The sequence below is a fragment of the Papio anubis genome, chromosome 2 (genome assembly GCF_008728515.1).
Source record: "Papio anubis isolate 15944 chromosome 2, Panubis1.0, whole genome shotgun sequence".
NCBI lineage: Eukaryota > Metazoa > Chordata > Mammalia > Primates > Cercopithecidae > Papio > Papio anubis.
The window spans coordinates 162,604,925-162,626,896 of NC_044977.1; the positions used below are offsets into that span (position 1 = coordinate 162,604,925).

The 21,972-nt window shown below is 40.7% G+C and overlaps 1 protein-coding gene across 9 annotated transcripts in view; it reads right to left on the reverse strand.

Annotated features, from left to right (window-relative positions):
- RFTN1 (raftlin, lipid raft linker 1) overlaps positions 1–21,972 on the reverse strand; it is a 202,591-nt gene that overhangs the window by 117,444 nt on the left and 63,175 nt on the right. The gene's annotated exons all lie outside the window — the stretch shown is intronic.

Sequence of the window (21,972 nt, forward strand, 5' to 3'; positions counted from 1 at the left end):
CTGGGCAACATGGTGAAACCTGGTCTCTAAAAAAAAAAAAGGAAACCTCAAAGTTAGCCAGTGCTTGTGGTCCTGGCTACCCAGGAGGCTGAGGTGGGAAGATCGCTTGAGCCGGAAACGTGGAGGTTTGCAGTGAGCCATGATCGGGCCACTGCACTCTAGCCTGGGCAACAGAGCAAGACATTGTCTCAAAAATGAAATAAAATAAAATAATAATGGAATGTTTTAGATCTAGAGTCGTCTTCTCACTGATCACAATGAAAAAGTCATTTCTACCCTCTTAAAAACAACAACAACAACAACAAAACAGAAATAAAGAAAGAAAGGAAGGGAAAAGAAGAAAAACACATTGAGCAAATATAAAAATACTAGGTGGCATAAAGCAGCATAAACAAACTGAAAAGACAAACTGGAACAAAATTTCTGTGACCCTTAAGACAAAGGGCTAATTTCCTTAATTTGCGAACCCCTCCTCGACCCCAAAATAATTTTTAAATGGGTAAAATATATGAATAGGCAATTGCCTTAAAAATGTAAAAGGCTAACCAATATTTGAAAAGACACTCTAATTCAGCATTAGAATTACACAAATCAAAACCAGGAATATTTTTACTGATTGAATTATTTTAAAATTTGGATTTTTAATTTACTTATTTTTGAGAAGGGTAAATAAGGTTCAAAAGTCAAAAGGTACAAATGTGTATTCAGTGAAAAGTCTACATCCTAGCCCTATCCTCTGCTTCCTACATTTATTTCCTTAGAGGCAATCAGTGTTATCTTTTCGTGTGTATATGCATTAACAATCAAATAATTCATACAAAAGTAAGTCAGTCTATATATTTCCCTCCTCTTCTACACAAATGTCAGCATAACATTACACACCTAGCTTTTTAAAATCAATTTTTATCAATTAACAGTATACTTTTCAGCCAGGGGCGGTGGCTCACACCTGTAATCCCTGCACTTTGGGAGGCTGAGGCGGGCAGATCACTTGAGGTCAGGAGTTTGAGACCAGCCTGGCCAACATAATGAAACCCCACCTCTACTAAAAATACAAAAAATTAGTCGGGTGTGGTGGTGCATGCCTGTAATCCCAGCTACTCAGGAGGCTGAGGCAGAAGAATCTCTTGAACCCAGGAGGCAGAGGTTGCAGTGAGCCGAGATTGCACCACTGCACTCCAGCCTGAGCAACAAGAGCTAAACTCCGTCTCAACAAACAAACAACAAAACAAAACAGTATACTTTTCTTAGAGACCATTTCATAGCAGTACACAGAGTTCTTTCTCATTCTTTTCTACAGATCCATTGTGTGATATACCATGGAGTATGCAAACTTTTGCTTTTATAAGTAATTTTTTAGTGAAAAATATCATTCCTACATTTCACATGTGTGTGCTTATAGTACATACAAAAAATAAATTCCTAGACGTGGAATTGCTGGGTTAAAAATATACACATTGTGTGCCTGCATCAAAACATCTCATGTACCCTGTAAATATATACACCTACTATGTACCCACAAAAAATTAAAAAATTAAAAAATAAATAAATAATTAGAGGTGTAAATATATATATATCACACACATATATATGTGTGCATTGTAATTTTTTTCAGCGAGTGCTACATTTCCTCCATAGAGTAGTATGGATTTATCTGCTATCAGTGATGTATAAAGTTGTTTCTTTTGCCATACTCTGGCTACTCTCAGTAGAAAAAAAGATCCCTGTGAGATGGTAACTTATATTTCTCTTATTATGTAATTTGTATTTTTTTCTTATTAAACATTTCATATTTAAATGCTGTGTTTCCTTGTCTGTGAACTCTCTGTCCGTTATCTTTGCCTGGTGTCCTATTGGGTCATTGGATGTTTTTCTATTGGTTTGTAAGAACTCTTTACATATTAGGAAATTTAGTTTTTATTTATCTGTCCCCAATTTGGTGCTTGCCTTTTGACTTTGCATATCGTGGGTTTTGCCATGAAAAACTTTTCTTTTTTTTAGATGAAGTCTTGCTCTGTTGCCCAGGCTGGAGTGCAGTGGCGCTATCCCCACTCACTGCAAACTCTGCCTCCTGGGTTCAAGTGATTCCATGAAAAACTTTTTAAATGAAGCTGAATTTACCAATCTTGCTTTCAGTGGCTTCCGAGTTTTATGTCATAACAGAAAGACCTGGGATTATAAAACAATTCTCTTGTGAATTCTCATAATACGTATTTCATTTTTTGCATATAAATCTTTTATCGATTTGGCATTTATCCCATGTAAAGTGTGCAGTACGAATTTAACTCCCCCCCCCACCACAGGGGTTTATCCATTTTTTCTCATTGATTTGAGATGCCATATATCATATGCCATTTGTCATTCGTTATATTCCCAAATATCAGCTTATGACTGTGATCCATGAATCTATTTGTATAAAACCCTAGTTTAAACAATTTTAATTTCGTATTGTGTTTTAATATCTGCTTAAACTATTTATCAAATCTTCCTATATTCCTGTTTATATTTTGAAACTTCCTAATTTGTTTTTCTAAATGATCTTTAAAAATCAGCTCAGTAAATTCCCCTTCCTCCACTAAAAAAGTCTGTGGGTATTTTTATTGGGTCACATTCAAATCATTGCTTAACTGAGAATGAGTATTTTCACCATGCTGCAAGTTCCCATGCAAGAAACTGGCACAATTTTGATTCGTTCAAGTCTTCCTTTGGGTCCCTCTGGAGCATACTAAAGTTTTCTTCACACAGATAGTACATATTTATCAGGTTTATTCCTAGTTATTCTATATTTTATTGCTATTGGAATAATATATTTTCCTTTTTCACTTCTGTAATAGTCACTATGTGCAAGGGTGTTGGGGAAACAGGCATGGCCCTCATCGTGGTAGCAGTGAACCTTTCTTGAGGGCAGGATGCTATTGACCTTCAAACCTAAAAATGCACACACTCTTTGTCCAGCAACCCCACTACTGGTAGTACTTCTATGACTGGACTCACAAATGTCTTTCAAGATATATGGACAAAGATATTTACTACTGGGTTGCTCTAATAGCAATCTTAATTGCAGGACCAGTTAAACACTGGAATACCCCAGTGATTAATCCTAGGAACCATTAAGAAGATTAGAGTAAATCTGTTATGTGCTGATACAGAAATGAGTCCGAGATACATTGCTAAGTTAAAAAAAAAAGGTGCCTAACAGTGTTAATGGTATGGTCACTCTTGTGTAAATAATATTAGAAGGATGGACAGATATAAATAAAAATCTTTTTTTTTTTTTTTCCTGGAAGAAATCACAAAAACATCAACATTGAAGAGAGGGACTGGAAGAGGGAGGAAAGGGTAGAAAGTCGTTTTTTCTGTATTTTATACTTTTGATCCCATTACCACCAACAGGAGTCATTTGGGTGGAAGGCTTATGAGTCATTTTTATTTTTCTCTCTATATAAAAACAATATTATTAAAAAGTTTTTAATGTACCTTAAAAATAATGTGCTTTTTAAATTTTCTAATTTTTCTTAAATTTATTCTTCTTTATTTATTTTGAGACAGAGTCTCGTTCTGTCACCCAGGCTGGAGCAAAGTGGTGCGATCACAGCTCCCTGCAGCCTTAATCTCTTGGGATCAAAGGATCTCGATCTCCTGACCTAGTGATCTACCCACCTCAGCCTCTCCCTAAAGTGCTGGGATTACAGGCGTGAGACACCGTGCCCGGTCAGTGTCCTCTTTTTAAAAAAAAATTTAAAACAAAACCTAGGGGTACTTAAGAACCACCTAACATCAGATACTGTAACTCTCATTTCCATACATCGTGCAAGAAATTTATAGGAAAAAATATCTATAGCAATGATTGACTCTAACACAAGCATTCAGCATCCTGGAGAAGGCTCTATTAGTAAGAGTGACAAATGTAGGACTGGTCAGGAAAGCAGAAAAGTATGCAATCTTTCTCCTGAAAGGTACATTCAGGACATGCTGCTAGATAAACAAATCCAAAGGTAAGTATGGTAAAGAATCCCGAGCCTCTCCGTATTCCCCGTGCATGGAAACCTGTCAAGGTGTCTCACAAGCAGCTTCTTGGATGCAGGCGAGAGGGACCCTGCTCTAAACCTTGTTACAGCAGGGGTCCCCAAGCCTGGGGCCACGGACAGGTACTAGGGGCTGTCCGTACTACAGGCTGCACAGCAGGAGGTGAGCGAGCATTATCACCTGAGCTCTGCCTCCTGTCAGATCAACAGCGGTATTAGATTCTCTTAGCAGAGTGAACCCTATTGTGAACCGCGCATATGAGCGATCTATGAGATCTCCTTACGAGAATCCAATGCCTGATGATCTGTCACTGTCTCCCATCACCTCTAGATGGGACCGTCTAGTTGCAGGAAAACAAGCTCAGGGCTCGCACTGAGTCTGCATTATGGTGAGTCGTATAATTATTTCAATATATATTATAATGTAATAATAATAGAAATAAAGTGTACCGTAAATATAATGCACTTGAATCATCCCAAAATCACCACCCCGCCCAACCCTATCTGTGGAAAAACTGCCTTCCATAAACCAGTCCCTGGTGCCAAAAAGGGTGGAAACTGCTGCTTTAGAGCAAGGGTCCTCAAAGCACACAACCTGGTCCAGCAGCACTTGGGAACTTGTTAGAAATGAGAAAACTTACCCGGGCGCGGCGGCTCATGCCTGTAATCTTAGCACTTTGGGAAGCCAAGGCGGGCGGATCAGAAGGTCAAGAGATCAAGACCATCCTGGCTAACACGGTGAAACCCTGTCTCTACTAAAAATACAAAAAATTAGCCAGGTGTGGTGGCGGGCACCTGTAGTCCCAGCTACTCGGGAGGCTGAGGCAGGAGAATCGCTTGAACCTGGGAGGCGGAGGTTGCAGTGAGCCGAGATGGCGCCACTGCACTCCAACCTGGGTGACAGAGCAAGACTCCATCTCAAAAAAAAAAAAAAAAAAAAACCCAAAAAAAACCCCCAAAAACAAAGAAATGAGAAAGCTTGGGTCCTACCCTAGACTTACAGAATCAGAATCTGAGCCATCTGTGTCTCACAAGCTCCCCAGGGAGTTCGACTGCCCCCAAGGGTTTCACCTTGGCCCTCTTCCGCCCACTCTACTCTCCACAGGCAAGAAAACCTGCGACCAGCACCCAGCTTCACATAGCCCAGCCCCTAGAACCCCCTGCCTTGTCAGCCCTGGGCCCGATCTGGGGACCATGCAGACTTACTCCTCAGTCTGCAGGGAGGGTGGATGGTGCCCTTTGTGTGCACTCCCAGGCCCAAGGCAGGGCAGAGACTAAGAGCTAAGAGGAGGCAAGTGAGGAGATAACTCACCGCAGGTACAAACTTTAAAGGAGCTCAATATCCAAGATAAATAAATATTTAATGTAATACGTGATAAAATAAAAATCAGGGCAAAAAATTAATGATGAACAACATATCAAAATTTTTGATAAAGATAAGATCAGGCTGAGTGCCAGTGGCTCACGCCTGTAATCCCAGCACTTGTGGGAGGCCGAGGCAGGAGAATCGCCTGAGCCCAGGAGTTTGAGACCAGCCTAGGCAATAAGCCAAAACTCCATGTGTACAAAAAAATACAAAAATTAGCTGAGTGTGGTGGCATGTGCCTGTAGGGCCAGCTACTAGGGAGGCTGAGATGGGAGGATCACTTGAGCCCAGAGAGGTCGAGGATGCAGTGAGCTGAGATTGCACCACTGCACTCCAGCCTGGAGTGACCGAGTTACCTTATAAATAAATAAATAAATAAATAAATAAGGATAGGATCGGTGTTTTTTCCTTTCACCTTAAGCCCCAATACAGCTTGCAGAGTACTGTCACTAATCCTATCTTTATTTATTATAAAATGTTGCCTCACTCCCCTCACCCTAATCCTGGCCCAGCCCAAGATCTCCTTTTGTCCTCTTGTCCCAGATCCTGCAAATGTTGGGTGTGGACTTCATGGAAATCAGGGGCAGGTTTCATCTGCTGTCAACAGATTACAAGGCTGCTGAACCAAAAGGGCAAAACCACACGTGGCGGAGACACTGTTTGTTTTATTTGAAAAACTGAATGGACTTTCGGTGGGAGTGTAAGCCTTTATGGAGGGCAACTGCACGTTGTCAATCAAACCTAAAACTACTATCCAGCACCGAGATCCCCTCTTCTTTGATAAAACTATATACAAACAGCATCTGTGAGGCATCAAATACGAGCCCTCAAACTCAGCCAGTCTCTACAGTTCAATATTCTTTAAACGTTTCAAATTTTTCAAACTCTTCCTGCTATAATAAAATAAACCTTGAGAGTTTGATAATTAATATATTTGTTTCCTCTTATGCACCACACTAAAATAAAAAATAAAAGCAGTTAATATGTTTAGAAGACAGGGCTCTTGCTGGGCATGGTGGCTCACACTTGTAATCGCAGCACTTTGGGAGGCTGGGGCGGGCAGATCACTTGAGAGCAGGAGTTCGAGACCAGCCTGGCCAACATGGTGAAACTCTGTCTCTACCAAAAATACAAAAATTAGCCGCACATGTTGGCGTGCGCCTATGGTCCCGGCTACTCTGGGGCCTGAGGCGGGAGGATCACTTGAGACCCGGAGGTGGAGGTTGCAGTGAGCCGAAATCACACCACTGCACTCCAGCCTGGGAGACAGAGTAAGACCTCTGTCTCAGACAAAAAAAAAAGAGACAGGGTTCTATACCAGCTGCTCTCCTCACTGCCTGCTAACCCCCAGCATGTGAACACTCAATTTCTTTGTATAAAATGGTGATAACAACATCAACCAGTCTTCCATCATAGCATCATTGTGAGGATCAAGAGGGATGATGTGTGTGTAATCTATAGAGCACAAAACAATCACGGGCGGTGGCACTGGCTGTGGCGAATGGAAGGAGTGGTCACCCTGGGATGGGATGACAACATGATATGGGGCCATGAAATCCTTCCCCATTTCCACCCACACCCCTTAACCTCCATGCTCCCAAATCAGTGCACTAAAAATGTTAGTCCATCAACCACTTTATATTTAAATGCTTCGTGAATAAAACATAATACCTTTTAAATTTTTATCTTTAAAATCTAAAGATGTATCTCCTGTCAAAGCTAAGCAATTTTATGGCTTTAATTTTTGGTATGCATGCTGTCAAAGTAAGTTTAGCTTCATGGTTAAAAGAAACAAATAAAAATGAATCTCAATGATCTTAAAGCAATAAAAAAAAAAGGCTCCTATTGTAAGTATGATTAAAGACCTTAATCTCATGTTTCTATTTGAACCCTAACCTTAAAAATACAAAAGAAAACACAGTTCTTACGAAGTGACCAATTCCCCAGTGTTGCTCCTAGGTAAACAAACAAAGGAATGGTTTCTCCATTTGGATGGACATAGCAATTGTAGCCTGTTGGTCTCTTTCTCACCCTACTTATCAGAGTAACCTCTCCACTATTTTGTTTTGTAATAGTTGCCTGATTTCATTTACAAATTATGTAACCTTGGGCAAACTATATAGCTCCCTCCCCATCTCTTGGGACCCTCATTTACAAAATGAAGACTTTGAATGGGCAATTGCAAAAGGCGCTTTCAACTTTAAAATGCAATAATTTTAGTATTTCAATTTGGAGGCTAAGGTACCAGTTTCTAACTAAAAAGTAACATTGGATAATATAACAAATGTTTTCAATGTTAACTGAAAGAGTTCCCCCAAACCAGAGCTAGAATTGGAATACAGAACACCCACATGGCATGTGTGGGTGGCTGCAGGGAGGAAGGAGAGGCTGGAAGATACCCGCTGCCAGTGGGCGGGAGAAACATCACTGCTGCCCGAGGGTTCCTGCCTTCTGCCTGCCCAGGCACTAGGGATTCTGGGTTAACTGTCCTCCGGGGCAGTGTGGGGAGCTTTTCAGAGGAGTTCTAGGGAAGAGAGGCCTGCCCAGTGGTGGGAGAGAAAACAAGTGTTTTAAGTATCACTGAGGATGATGGGTCTCCTTCATCCTAGAGGAGAGCTACAAGGAAACGGCATGAGTTATTCTGAAGTTACTTTGGCTGCCTGGCCTTTGACCAGGACCTGACTCTAAGGCTGAACTACATGAATCGTCTCATCATAAGTTAAAATTTCTAATTATAACTTCATAGTCTGAAGACAAGGGACACTGGTGAGGCTGTCTTAGCCACCGTTACCCTCCAAAAAGAGAAAATGCCAGCCTACTCAGAGTGGGCTGCTGCCGCGAGGGCTGACCACACCTTTCTCTCCACTTTCTAATCCGTCAGGTTCTATAGTCTATCTATAGTGATCCCACTCGCCTTATCTGGGAAGGACACCCACGTGCTCCCACACTGCCACAATCTTAGCTCACTGAAACCTCCGCCTTCTGGACTCAAGTGATCCTCCTGCCTCAGCCCCTTGAGTAGCTGGGATTACAGGTGTGTGCCAACATGCCCAGCTAATTTTTGTATTTTTAGCGGAGACAGAGTTTCACCATGTTGGCCAGGCTGGTCTTGAACTCCTGCCCATCTTCATCCCATACGAGGGCTTTGTCCTGCTGCAGTGCAAAGGACAGTTCTCTCCTGGCTTCTCCCCAACCTGGGCAGGGGCAGAGTCTCATCTCCTTACTGGACAGAGGGCTTGGTGCAGATCCCAACGCCAGTAACAGAGACATCTGCGGGCCAGGGAAATAAAGTAAACAAGAGACACGAGCCAGGGGGACAGCAATGAACACCTAGGCCCCATCTTGCCCAAGGGGGCAGCATCTTATCCTTCTTGCCTGGTTGCTGCTATAGGCAAGTGGGCCCAATGGTGCCAAAACTTCTCACTCTTACTTTCAAGAAGTCGGAAATCTTAATCTTCCTACTGTTCAAATGTGGCAAGTAATTGTAATTTTATTTTCAATCCCATATAGCCAAAGCCAAGACCTGGCAGCCTGCAGAGTATGGATGGGGGCATTTCATAAAGGTGGGGGATGGATGCCCTGCACTCCTTCCTATCGCTGACCCTGGCACTGTCCAGGCACAGTGTGAGCATCAGTCATCATGCATGGAGGAGGATGTCATTCTGTTCATTCCCACATCATCACAAGGTACATCAAAAGCTTTAAGGACACATCTGCAGGTATTTGACACTGGCCTCTATTTCCTAATTCCTCTTTTTTCTGTACTGGCACTGAGATGAACAAAAAGTTTAGAATCACATGATTACATTTTGAATCTTTGGGAAATCTTTTTTTAATTCTGGACTCTATTACCAATAACAGACTTTTCTAAAATCAAAATATAGAAACTACTGCTGAAAAGGTATTTTGGGTGGCATGAGAGTCCAAACGTCTTTTGAAATAAGTGTTTTGTTTTTCTTTCAGAAAATAATTCCATATAAATAAATAAACCATTATTCCAAGAACAGGAAAAAAAAAAAAAAAAGGAAAAGAAAGGAATGAAAACAGAGAAAAAAACATAATCCACAAAACCACACATTTCTTAACACTCCTGGGATAAAGTAAATTTTGTTTTTGCTATGACTATGTTTTGTTCAGCAAAAACATTCTGCAGCCCCATTTATTCTCTGGAAAAGAAGCCCTTCAGACATTTGCAAAGGGCCAAAGTCAGGTCTTTGCTATTTCAAACTTTATTATTGGGAAAGTATCAGCCTCCAACACAAGAAAGAAACCACTGCATACAGCAACTGCCCATTTCACTCAGCTCTGTAAAGCAGGAAACAGCAGGCTGAACTGCAACAGCTTCTATTATTTTGCCCAGAAATCATCTGTGACTTTAACCTAATTATTCAAAGTCCAACTTTGCTTTTCTAATTACATTCGCTAATGGATCTGTCAATACGAAGGAGTGCAACATGAGACAGACACCATCTCCCTCGGGAAATTTCCCTCACAGGTGAAGCTGATAATGACACTGCTCAACCAAATCCCTCTTTTTTAAAAAGTTCCTTCAAGACTGCTGGTGCTATAACATCAATCTGCCTGGGCTTTGCAGTAGATCCAATTTAGCAAAACACTAAAATCCATCACTTTTCGATGCAGGACTTTTTATTGTATAGGTAGGAAATGGGAGTCCAATTTTTAAAATAATGTTTGCAGAAGGCAAAGCCCATGTCTTCTGTATACGTCATTTCTAAATCTGTGGAATAAGTTAAAATGTTTGTTCCAGGGCTTTAAAAATTTAGACTTCTGTCATTTTCTCATTAAACAAATTCATGTTTCTGAAACTTAAAAACACACACACACACATACACACACACACATATCCAGGCTCAGGAGACCACACCATTAAAATACTATTTTTAAAATTTGAAGTGAAATTTCCATAACATAAAATTAATCATTTTAAAGTGAACAATTTGGTGGCATTTAGTACATTCATGATGTTGCATAACCATAAACTCTATCTATAGGTTCTGAAACATTTTCATCACCCTCAAAGGAAACCCCACGTCCATTACGCAGTTACTCTTCCCATTCCCCTCTCTCCCCGAGCCCTAGCAATCGCCAACATGCTTTCACAAAACAACTATTCTTTTTTAAAATTTTAATTGATTTTTGTTGTGTATATTTAAAGAGTACAACATGATGCTTTGATGTACATATACTTAGCTCAAATGATTACTACAGTCAAGAAAACCAGCATAACCATCATCTCACACAGTTAGTTTTCTTTTTTGTGTGTGGTAAGAGTACCTAAAATCTATTCTCTGAGCAGATTTCCAGTATACGATGTTATTAGCTATAGTCCCCGTGTTGTACATTAGATCTCTAGATTTACTTATCATACATAACTGCAACTTTGTACCTTTGACCTACATCTCCCCTTCTCCCTGACCCCCTAAACTACAGTTCTACTTTCTGTTTCCGAGTATTTGATTTTTAGTTTAAGATTGCACATATATGTGAGATTATGTAGTATTTTTCCTTCTGTGTCTGGCTTATTTCACTTAGCAGAATGTCCTCTAGGTTCACCCATGCTGTTGTAAATGGAGGATCATCATCTTTTTTAAGGCTGAATAATATTCCTTTGCATATATATACCATAGTTTATTTATCCAGTCATCTATTAATGGATATGTAAGTTGTTTCCATATCCCGGCTATTGTGAATAATGCTGAATGGAGCACAGATATCTCTTCAACATACTGATTTCATTTCCTTTGGAGAAATACCCAGTAATGGGATTGCTAGATCATATGATATTTCTATTTTTAATTTTTGATGAACCTCCATATTGTTTTCCATAACGGCTGTGCTAGTTTACATTCCCACCAATGGAGTGCAAGGGTTCTCTTATTCTCCACATCCTCACCAGCACTTCTTATCTCTTGTATTTTTGATAGTAGGCATTCTAACAGGTGTGAGCTGATATCTCACTGTGGTTTTGATTTGCATTTCTCTGATGTTTAATGACATTAATAACCATCCTTTCCTATATGCGTGGACCACTTTTATATCTCCTTAGGAGATATGTCTATTCAGGCCCTCTGCCCATTTTTCAAGTTGGGTTATTTGTATTCTTGCTATTGAGCTGAATGAGTTCTGAAACACTATTCTTAATACCTTAATTAAACCATGGATGAACACACAGGGGAATCTCAGTAAGACTAAAAGAACTTCTTCAAGTTTATATAAACCGAAGATTCTGCAGGTCAATTAGGGAGTAACTGGCAAAGCGACAGATGCCTCACCAAATGAATTAAGTTGCCAGCCAGACCACAAATGACTGTTAAAGCATCAGGCTGTGGTGACAGTGGGAGGGCAGGGAGAGTTAAGTTGTTATTGGTTTGCTTGTCATTTCAGAGAATCATGCACAGTCAATGAATTACACAGACACACACACACACACACACACACACACACACACACACACACACCCCACTGTACCATAAAAATTCAGTGTCCAAGTATTTGTAAGGAGACTGCCTCAACAATTTCCATTGACTGTATCCATTAATAAAACCCAGAAGATAGCATTATTGCTCATCTCACCAGTCCATTTTGTCAGAGAAGACACAGGCTAAGATACATCAAGAAGCCTTTGTAAGAAACACCAGGTCCCCCGATGCTTAGATTTACTAGTGGGCACTCAAATATGAAAGGCAACCAGCTAGAAATGGAGCCTCGAGTATTAACAAAATATTTCATACATTTAAAAGCACTTTTGTTAGAGAAGACACAAAGGATCACCAATTACTCAGAATCGGTAACCAAACTCATCCATACCAAATCCAAGAAGAGCTTTTTGTGAGTCAGAAGAAAGCAAATTATGAATGTTTTAAGCCATTTTCCTAATGAGTATGATAGCTGACATTCTCGGTATTTCTCCTGATTTTAAAGGTACATTATGCTGATGGCATCAAAGACTAACCACTAATGAATATGTACAAACAATATAAAAATTAAACTACCGTATTTACAATGTAAAATGATTTGTCATAGAAATCCTGTATGGATTTTCTATTATAAAATCTCAAGACTTAATTTCTCCATGTCCTTATGGGTTTTTTCCAGGCACTGCGGCTTCCTCCCACATCCCAAAGATGTGCACGTTAGGTAAACAGGCATGTCTACACTGTCCCAGTTTGAGCGAGTGTGAGTGTGTGTGTGAGAGTAGTCCTGCAATGGAATGACATCCTGTCTAGGGCTGGTGCCTGCCTTGCATCCTGGGCTGCTGGGACAGGCTCCAGCCACCCAAGACCCGGAACTGGAATAAGCGAGTTGGAAAATGAATGAAGGAATGAATACAAATAGTTGTAAAATAAAAACGTGTAAAGTCCATGATAATCACACAGATGCACAACAATAAACAATGTGGTATGAAAGAACTTGGCGAGCCCACCAAATTCGTTACTGTTTTTGAACTTCATGTTGGAAGGAAGTGCTCCTTACAAGTTTCACTTTGCAGACATTTATTCCTTGATTTAACCCACCACCACTACAACCACCATCACTCACTGTTTTACCAAAAATTGGGTAAGTCATTACCTTACTTGTTTTTATTAATCTTTCTTAACCGTATGTACAGCTCACATTTATTTCCATGTTTAGTATTAGAAATGTTTTGGTCTTTATGGAGAAGTTCGGTAATGTTTTTGTGGCCAGAAATATGCCATAGGAATTTAACTCTTGATTTTCTCTATTAGCCTATGGTAAAATTGGTTTCATTATACACTGTTTCACTTACAGTTGCAGTTTCCAAGAACCTACTGACAATGTTAAGTGAGGACTTACTATGCAGAGGTAAACAGTACCGAAAACAGTGCTGTTGCAGCCAAGCTCTTAGAGAAAACATATAAGAAAAATAATGCATCTTTACAAGGCACTTTTGAGGAGTCTCAGATTCAACGAAGAGTATGATTGCTCTGATACCTTCTCAGACAGGTGTGTTAAAGGCAGAGGATCCCACTAAAGGAGCGCCTTTGATGGGTAGCAGGTGCTGAAGCTGCACACACACTGTGACCCTCGAGTCCGCAGAGCCCCTCACAGCCCACGTATGTTCTCACCTACCCACCATCTGAAAAGTCGAACTAGGACCCAGGCAGGCTACGAAGTCTTTCAGAACAAGAAGAGCCATGGCGGATTTTTCAAGTCTGAAACAACCAAGCACCATTTTAATTCCCCACATCCAGGCAATACCATTCATCAGCAGTAGAACTGCCAAGACACTACAGCTCATCCATATTGGACTATTAAGTAGAAATACTGAAAATGAGTTGGATCCATAGCTTTGACCTGGAAGAATATTCAGCACAGACTGGGAAAAACATGAGACAGAGTGACACACATATTCTATGTGCTCATTGTTAGAAAGCCAAACTGAACCCCTGTAAATGTATCTAGGTACGCAGCAGGTACAGGGAAGCTGTAGAAGGAGACCCACTTGGAGGTCAACATTATTAAATCAGGGGGTTGGGGACTGGGGCTGGGGCAAGTAGAGATCAACTGTTTTTTCAATAACTTACTTTCATGGTTTCATTTCAAAATAACAGAAATAATGTTAATGAGACAGAACTGTATAAGAGGACAATGACAATGGAATAACACCATTAAGTGTTTCAACCACCAAGTCAGGGCCAGAGTCATCCTCTAAACTTCATGGGCCTAACAAATTCAAGGAAGAGAAAAAGAGAGAGAAAGAGAGCGAGACAAAAAGGAGATACAGGGAGGCTTTCTTTTTTTTTTTGAGACGGGGTCTCGCTCTGTCGCCCAGGCTGGAGTGCAGTGGCTGGATAGGGATAGGGAGGCTTTTTTTATCCACACCATCTAAAGATGAGTCCCCCTCCTTCATGCATACAACTCTCTCTCTTCCTCTCTCTCTCTCTCTCTTCCCCTCACTCTGTCTGTTGCCATTCTTTCCCTCTCTCTCTCTCTCTCACACACACACACATACACAAACACACACAGCTCTCTACCTGTGCTATCCAAGACATGTGGCTATTGAGCACTCAAAATGTGGCTAGTCTGAATGAATGTGCTATAAGTATAAAATGTTCAACCAATTTCAAAGACTTAGCATGAAAAAGAGAATGTAAAATATCTAAGTAAGAAGTTTTTTATATTAATAACACTAAACAATGCTTTGGATATATTAAGATTAAATAAAATATATTAATATTAATTTCATGTGTTTCTTTTTACCTTTTAAAAATGTGGCTTTTAAAATGTTTAAACTTACATATGTGGCTCAAGGTATATTTCCATTGGACAGCTCTGTTCTGTATCATTAATTACCAATCATTTATTTCACAGCATCTATCACAACTTTTAATTCTACAAATTGTTCATTGAAGTTTTTTTTTTTTTCCTGTCTTCCCTGTTAAATAAGTTCCACCGGGCCAGAACCCATGCTGAATTTATTCATCAACAAGCTGAACAACCCAAGAGTGCCTGGAGAAGGCTCACTAGCAGCCATCATTAAATGAAGAAATTCTCCTCTGATAGGGCCACAGTCCACATCAGGACTGCAGTAGCACTCTCTCCGTCAAAGAAAGTCCAATGCAAACTGCTACCTGTAGTCACTCTGGTGGATGGTGAACTCTGGGGTGTCCATACTCCCTGGGCCCTAAAGCAGATTAGCCACAAGACCAAGATGAAAGAACCATAATGAGTGCTGGAGAAGAGTCAACCAGTGTAAAGCTCAGAGGAAACCTAGAAACCTTTTTTAAAAAAACCGTGGTAAAATATGCCTAACATCAACTTTATTATTCTAACAATTTTAGGTTCCATTAGGGAAACTGACATTGTCGTGCAACCATCACCACCATCTATCTCCAGGAAATCTTCATCGGCCTTCTCTCTCAGTCCACCTCCAACAAGCAGAAGGGACACCTCACTTTCAGGTCACCAACTATCCTTCTCTGTCCCTGCTAGTGTGAGCAGGAGTTACAAAAGCAACAGGAAGAAAAAAGAAGCTGCTGAGTTGGGATAATTCAAAAACATGCCACTGGGAAAATCAAAGGTTGATATGATAACAAAAGCCAAGGAAGAATGTAAAAATTTCACTTTGTAAAGATGACCAAATAATAATAGGACAAAGACCATGCTTATATACAAGAAAGTGACTGGAAATCTCAACTCCAAAAAGCAGAAAATGGAAATAAGAGATTTCCCAAGAAGTATGATACCCGAGGGTATGAGCACACTTGAGTTTGGCATCTACACAAGAAACGAGATCATTTCTTTTTTCTCCTGAGTTATCATCAAGGTCTCAACTCTGTAACAAAATTTTACATTGGTTTATCAATAAAGTCTTAGGTGAATTTTCCAAAGTTTCTGAATAATATAAAATGATGAATTATGGAAACTGTTGGAAACTATTGGAAAGACCACATGCAAGACCAGTTTCAAGAGGCTTATGACAGAATAAATTCCACACTCTGGGGACTTGGCACAACTTCTATCCACAAAAGAAGCCCACTCATTTGTTCAAAGTCACCACCCAAAGACATATCAGCAAATTCCTATCAGTGGATCCTCCTTTTCCTCACTGTAGTGTAGACACACCATATATTCAGCAGTGCAGTCACATAACCATTCACTAAGTCTACACAAAGTTCTATGCATTGTAAATGCATTTTAACAAATAATACTCCTCTGTCTTATGACATCACAAAAGATTCAACAAAACTCAGTCAAATAAGAACAGGACCAGACAGTCCTTGTGCTCTAAAACAGGCTCCCACACCTGCATGTTCCACTTTGCATGAAGGATTACCACCTTCTTGCGTAAACTCCCGAATTGGTGCATGGAAATAGAAAATCATGCACACGAGTTGAGCAGCTCTGGCTCCATTAACCAATTTGCATGCAAAATCGACATCAGCACTCTCTGGTCTATTTTGTGCCTATGTAAGAGATGGCATTTAGGATGCCTTGGGAGTCGTCTGCTTTTCAGAGGCATTTTGGTTCCCACTGAAAAAAACAGGGTCCCTAATGGTGTTTGGGCGCACGTGCACATGTAACTCCCAGCTGCCTTCTCAGGCATTCCAGTGAAAAGGAGAAAAGTTTGAGAATGAGATCAAGTAAACAATTAGGTGGCAGTCAATGGTCAGGGGGATGCTCTTCAGACTAATACAACGAAGCAATCAGGTGAAAATCATTTCTAATTACACCCAGAAGAAAAATACAATCTATCAACAGTTGGCACAAGAAAGGAAAGATGGATTTTTAATCAGGCAAAGGAGTGTACTTTCTGGACTTGCCAGTGATCATTTACTGAGATGGACCATGGAGAAGTTCGGCCTTTGAGGTTGCATATGAGGCATTTATGTGCTTATAAGGAATCTTTAGATTTTCTCTAATATATTATTTCTTCCCTCTCTTCCTCTCTCCTTCTTTTCTTTCTTTTTGCTTTTCTTCCTCCCTTCCACTCAGGGAGCCACCAGCCATGTGTGGCTATTGAGCATCTGAAATGTGGCCAGTGTGACTGAGATGTGCCCAAAGTATAAATACACACAGAGTTTCAAAGACTTGGAAAAAAAAAAAGTCTCCCAATAATAATTTTTTATTGATTCCATATTGAAATGATAAATTCTCTAAGATATTGGATTAAATAAAATATATCTGAATATTAACTTGCCTGTTTTTATTTTTTAGTGTGGTTACTAGAAAATTTTTCAATGGCATTCACAAGTTATATTGTATTTCTATTGGACTTTCCTGTTCTAGAACCTTTTGTTTTAAATAGATGCATTTTCTTACAGTCCAAAAAAAATATGATCCCTTGTCGACTTTTATGGAGGTGCCAATTTAATTCCTTTTTCAACATTCTTTAGCTACAGCTACAAGTTGAGGTCACTTCTTTTTCCCAAAATAAATTCATAACACCAAGGAATGGGGACAAGCCATCACAACCCTTACAATGTGGGATCAAAAGAGTAACCTTCCTTGAAGCACATTAAATCTTTGTGGTGTTTTTTTTTTTTTCTAACTGTCGCTATTCCAAATTGGAGGAAAAAAAGTACAACTTTTTCCTGCCTTCATGTTTGATGATTTGCTCCCTGTGTCCCTTAAATGCCTGCTCTTCAAGAATCTCTAGTAACACAATCACACGGCTTCCAAAGCGTTTACCTCTCAGGAGCCACTGCGTTCCCGACCTTCTTCTGCCCCGTTGGCAGGCCCCAAACATCCTCCTGAGTCACACATCTCACCCCATGTGGGGATTACAGGCTGCGAATCACTGCTCTAGCAAAACTAGAAATAACTGCTGGAGGCAAGCAGCCAGCCTGCATCCCACAGAGATTATTCATAGCAGAAATATCAATAGACAGTAGGCCCTTCAGTTGGTTGTGTTGAGTCCCTGGAAATGCTTTGTACTGAATTTTCTAGATGATTTATGTTATGCTCCAGAAAGGCAACGTCTCCCTCACACACTTAATAAATGTATCCGTGTGGTATTAATGTTTCAACTTAACATAGCTTTCCCCTTCCTGTACTTTCTGGTCTGGCTCCTTGGGGAGTGGAGTGGGAAGGCTTCATGATATCTGAAATCCCCACAAATTCATAAGAAGTGAGTAGGATTATTACTTTGTTTTAACCAGAGTGCACTTTATCTTAGTTCTAAATTATGCAGATCCTATTAGGCAAATAAAGAACAGAAATCTGGAATTGAATTATAGGAGAGAAAGCTGATTATTCACCAAATCTGGCTCAGGCAGATGGGTGGTGTAGTGGCTCCAGTTCCTGATCTGGAGCCAGATTACCTGGGTTCAAATTTCAGTGCCATCCCTTACTAGCCATATGACTTTGGATGAATTCTGAATGCTAATGGGCCTCATTTTTTGTCTACAGAGGATAAAAGTAACACCTTTCTCATCGGGCTGCTTTGAGGATTGAGATAATGCACATAAAGTACTAGAACTGCGCCTGGAACTGGGAACTCCTCCATACATGGGAGCTGCTAAAATCACTGTTGTTATCACCATTATTCATAACCCTAATCACCTCACACATTGTTACTAAGAGTGACAGACTGTCATGACCACGACTTGATCCTTGTGTTTTGAAACCACTACAGCTCTGCATCAATATTCTTCAGGTTTCACACCTGACTTTAACTTCTCAGCCATTTCTGAATGTGAGCCAAAAATGATCTAGAACATCAAGACTCAGAAAAATCAATGAGGCAAAAGCCATGTTGACGGACTGCTGCCTCTGACTTGCACCGAACTCCACTACAGGCTGCTGAAGTACTTACGGAAAGGGGCATGAGGAGGAAGGGGCAGGGCATGTCTGCAGCGGAACTGCAGAAGCCTAGAGAGCTGGTTCTGGAAAACGGCCCCATCTCTAGAAGTGACCAGGAAGCAGCAGGAGGAGGGGTGCAGGAAGCCCCGGGGAGGCGCAGCAGGGGAAAGAGGTGGAATCGTGGCAGGAATACATTTAGGACACAGCACACAAAGCAAAGGCAGAAGACTTGTCACCCCCATCCCGACCATTCTCCACGCTGTCTCAAATCCATCCCAATTTGTAAAATTAAATGTGCAAACAGAAAATGTTTCTCTGAAAGAGTCATAAAATGTCAGCTTCTCCACTTTCCTTCCTAACCCACAATTTTTAATTTCCTCTACTAACTGCCAGAACAAGGGCTCATATCTTCAATTGTCCTCCTACCTTAGAGCTGCCTTGCCTGCAGCTCTGTCTGGGAGCATTTCAGGCAACACATTTAAAATGAAAAAATAAGCCCTAAATATTTATCCTTAGCTATGGCATAGAAAGGGGAGGCTGAAGTGATAGTGTCTGGCCACATCCAGGCACACAGAGGTGGTGGCCTCAGAGAAGGAAGGAAGGCAGGGTGAGAACCTGAGGCCCGTCCAAGGGCTCTCCCACTGCACCATGATGCTGCATGACCTGAAGTCCACCAGCATCCTGTTCAGGTTAACATGTCTCCCATGTCTGTGCTCCCTCAGGTGGCTTCCACAGGCAAATTAGCTTCATCAAACAACACTAGGTAGGCCTTGGCCTGTTTCTACCTCCTGTCTCTAACTGCTCCTGAGGCAGGACAGGTACTCCTAACCCAAGATCAAAGCAGTTAGTTTAACAAACGCTATAAAACTAACCTAGTGTCTGTTCCACACCCATCAGAGAACGTGTTATTTTGCCTTCTCTTACCTTTTCATCAGACCCTGTTCTCAAGTCTCTTTCTTTCTTTTCTTTTTTTTTTCCATCATAAGAAAACAAAGCCAAAGAGATGGCTGGGAGATGAGGGAAAGGACGGCAAAGCCAGCTCCTAGGTCTTTGGTTTGCATGGACATGAACAGATGGTGGTGACTTTCACCACTTGGTTTTGGTCATGTTGACTAAAGGGCCTCTGTGACATCCCAGAGGAAACATTAGTCAGGCCATTAATATAGGATCTTCAACTCAGAAGGAGAACTCTGGATTGGGGATAGAAAACTGAGGCTCATGTACCTGTGCATAAATGCTCACTAAGGTCAGGGGCTTGGATACACTCTCCTTATGAGAGAACATGCAGACAGAAGAGCAGGTCTCCAACCAAGAATGATCAAACTCTCAACATTTAGTGGCGGAGCACAGATAGGCAGATCTGCAAAGGGGACAGAGGAGCAGCCCGAGAGGCAAGAAGCAAAGCAGAAGAGTGCTGTCCTAGAAGCCAAGGGAAGACGGAACAGCAGAACGTCTCGCCAGTGACCTCCCCTTACCCACCGTGCCAGATACCCCAAAGCCCTTCATTCCTTCCAGGACACACGGCAGATGCCCCTGTATGCTGGACACGAAGTCTAATAGGTCTCCAGTACACCCATGACTTTCTGTTTCACTAGCTGGGTTGTGGGCTAACCAACAGCTGCCTAGGTGTAGTCTCAATCCTGTTTAGGCCAGTTGCACTGGTTATAATGAATAAGCCTGATCAAATATTATATGAATACAAACTGAAATAGAGTGGTCTCCTCTTCTCCACAGGGGATATGCCTGGAACCACAGATAGCAAAGAACCTGATTGCTGCCAATCAGAGCACATTTCTCTTCATGTCTTCCATCTACAAATTTAATGCCTTTTTCATCTTCACTAAGCACTTGTCATGCACTGTGGCCATAACTTTTGCAGCCTGAGGTGTGACAGCAAAACTACTAGCAAGATTTTTTTTTCCTTCCTCACAATTTCATAGATGGAAGATTCATTCTTACTGTAGATCTTAGCAACTTCAGCACATACGTTTTTTTCTTTCTCACTTAAAGGAAGCACTTCACAGCTTCATTTTGGCATATCTGAATTGCCAGCATCACTAGCCTTGTGCTTTGGGGCCACTGTTGAGTAAAATAAGGGTGACTTGAACACAAGCAGTTCAATCCCAAGACAGTGGAACTGATGGCTGAGTGGCCAGTGAGTAATGGGTAGGTATTATGGACAGCATGGATACATAGGACAAGGAGATGATCCACGTTCTGGGCGGAATAGAGCGGAATGGCACGAGATTTCACCATGCTACTCAGAAGAGTGAACAACTGAAAACTTATGCATTATTTCTAGAATTTTTCATTCCATATTTTGGAACCATGGTCGACCACAGTTAACCAAAACCACAGAAAATGAAACCAAGGATAAGGGAGAACTTCTGTACAAACAATGAACGAGAGTTGTTCCTAAGAAAGCAAAGATTCTAAAGAAAACTGTAAAAAAAATAGCTGTCAAGGTAGATGAAGGTAAGGATATAATAGAAGAGGAAGGGAAAAGTAATTTTAAAATGTGCGGGGTTACACTCAGATATCTTTGTACACATCTAAGGTCTCCCTTCATCTTCACAATGTTGATTGAAATGCTTAGCTGCTGTATCATGGGTTTATGCCAAAAGATAACGCAGAGCTAGTCAGCAGAAATACTGTCAAAGCCCACAGTTCTGCACCTAACGATGGGCAGATGAATGTATGTTTTCAATGAATTCATTGTGAAAACAAAATCAGTTTTTGTGTTTTAAGCTAAAATGTTTACCATATATACTTTAAAAAAATAATTCCCTGTTCCAACCAACCTTTTTCATTTACTGACCAATTATGGTCTCGACTGTGACAGTGAAGGAGCGGTCAGTGTTGCCAGGCCCTGCAGTAAGATGAGGAATGGAAGACACCCACTGGATTTAGAGATCACCGGGAGTGGAGAAATGCAATCAAGTCAGGCTCAAGACAGTCAACTGTTATGTGACAATGTCACGAGCCGTTCTTCCCTATCAAGTTCTTTTGCACTTAGTGTTTTAGAATTTAAATGCTGCTCTTTAATCTCCTTTTTTGAGCAATGGTTTCAATGTATTTTACAGCGGAAAAAGCCCTTAAAAATGAGAATGAGGATGATGATGATGATGACAGAAGTATTATGGAAATAATATTAACAACAGTAACAATGATAGCTAGCTTCCACTGGACATATATTGTCCACCAAACATTGTTTTATGTGGTTTACAAGCATCCTTGCTTAATTCTGAATCTCTCAGCTATATACTATTATTACTTCTATTTTAAAGATGAGAA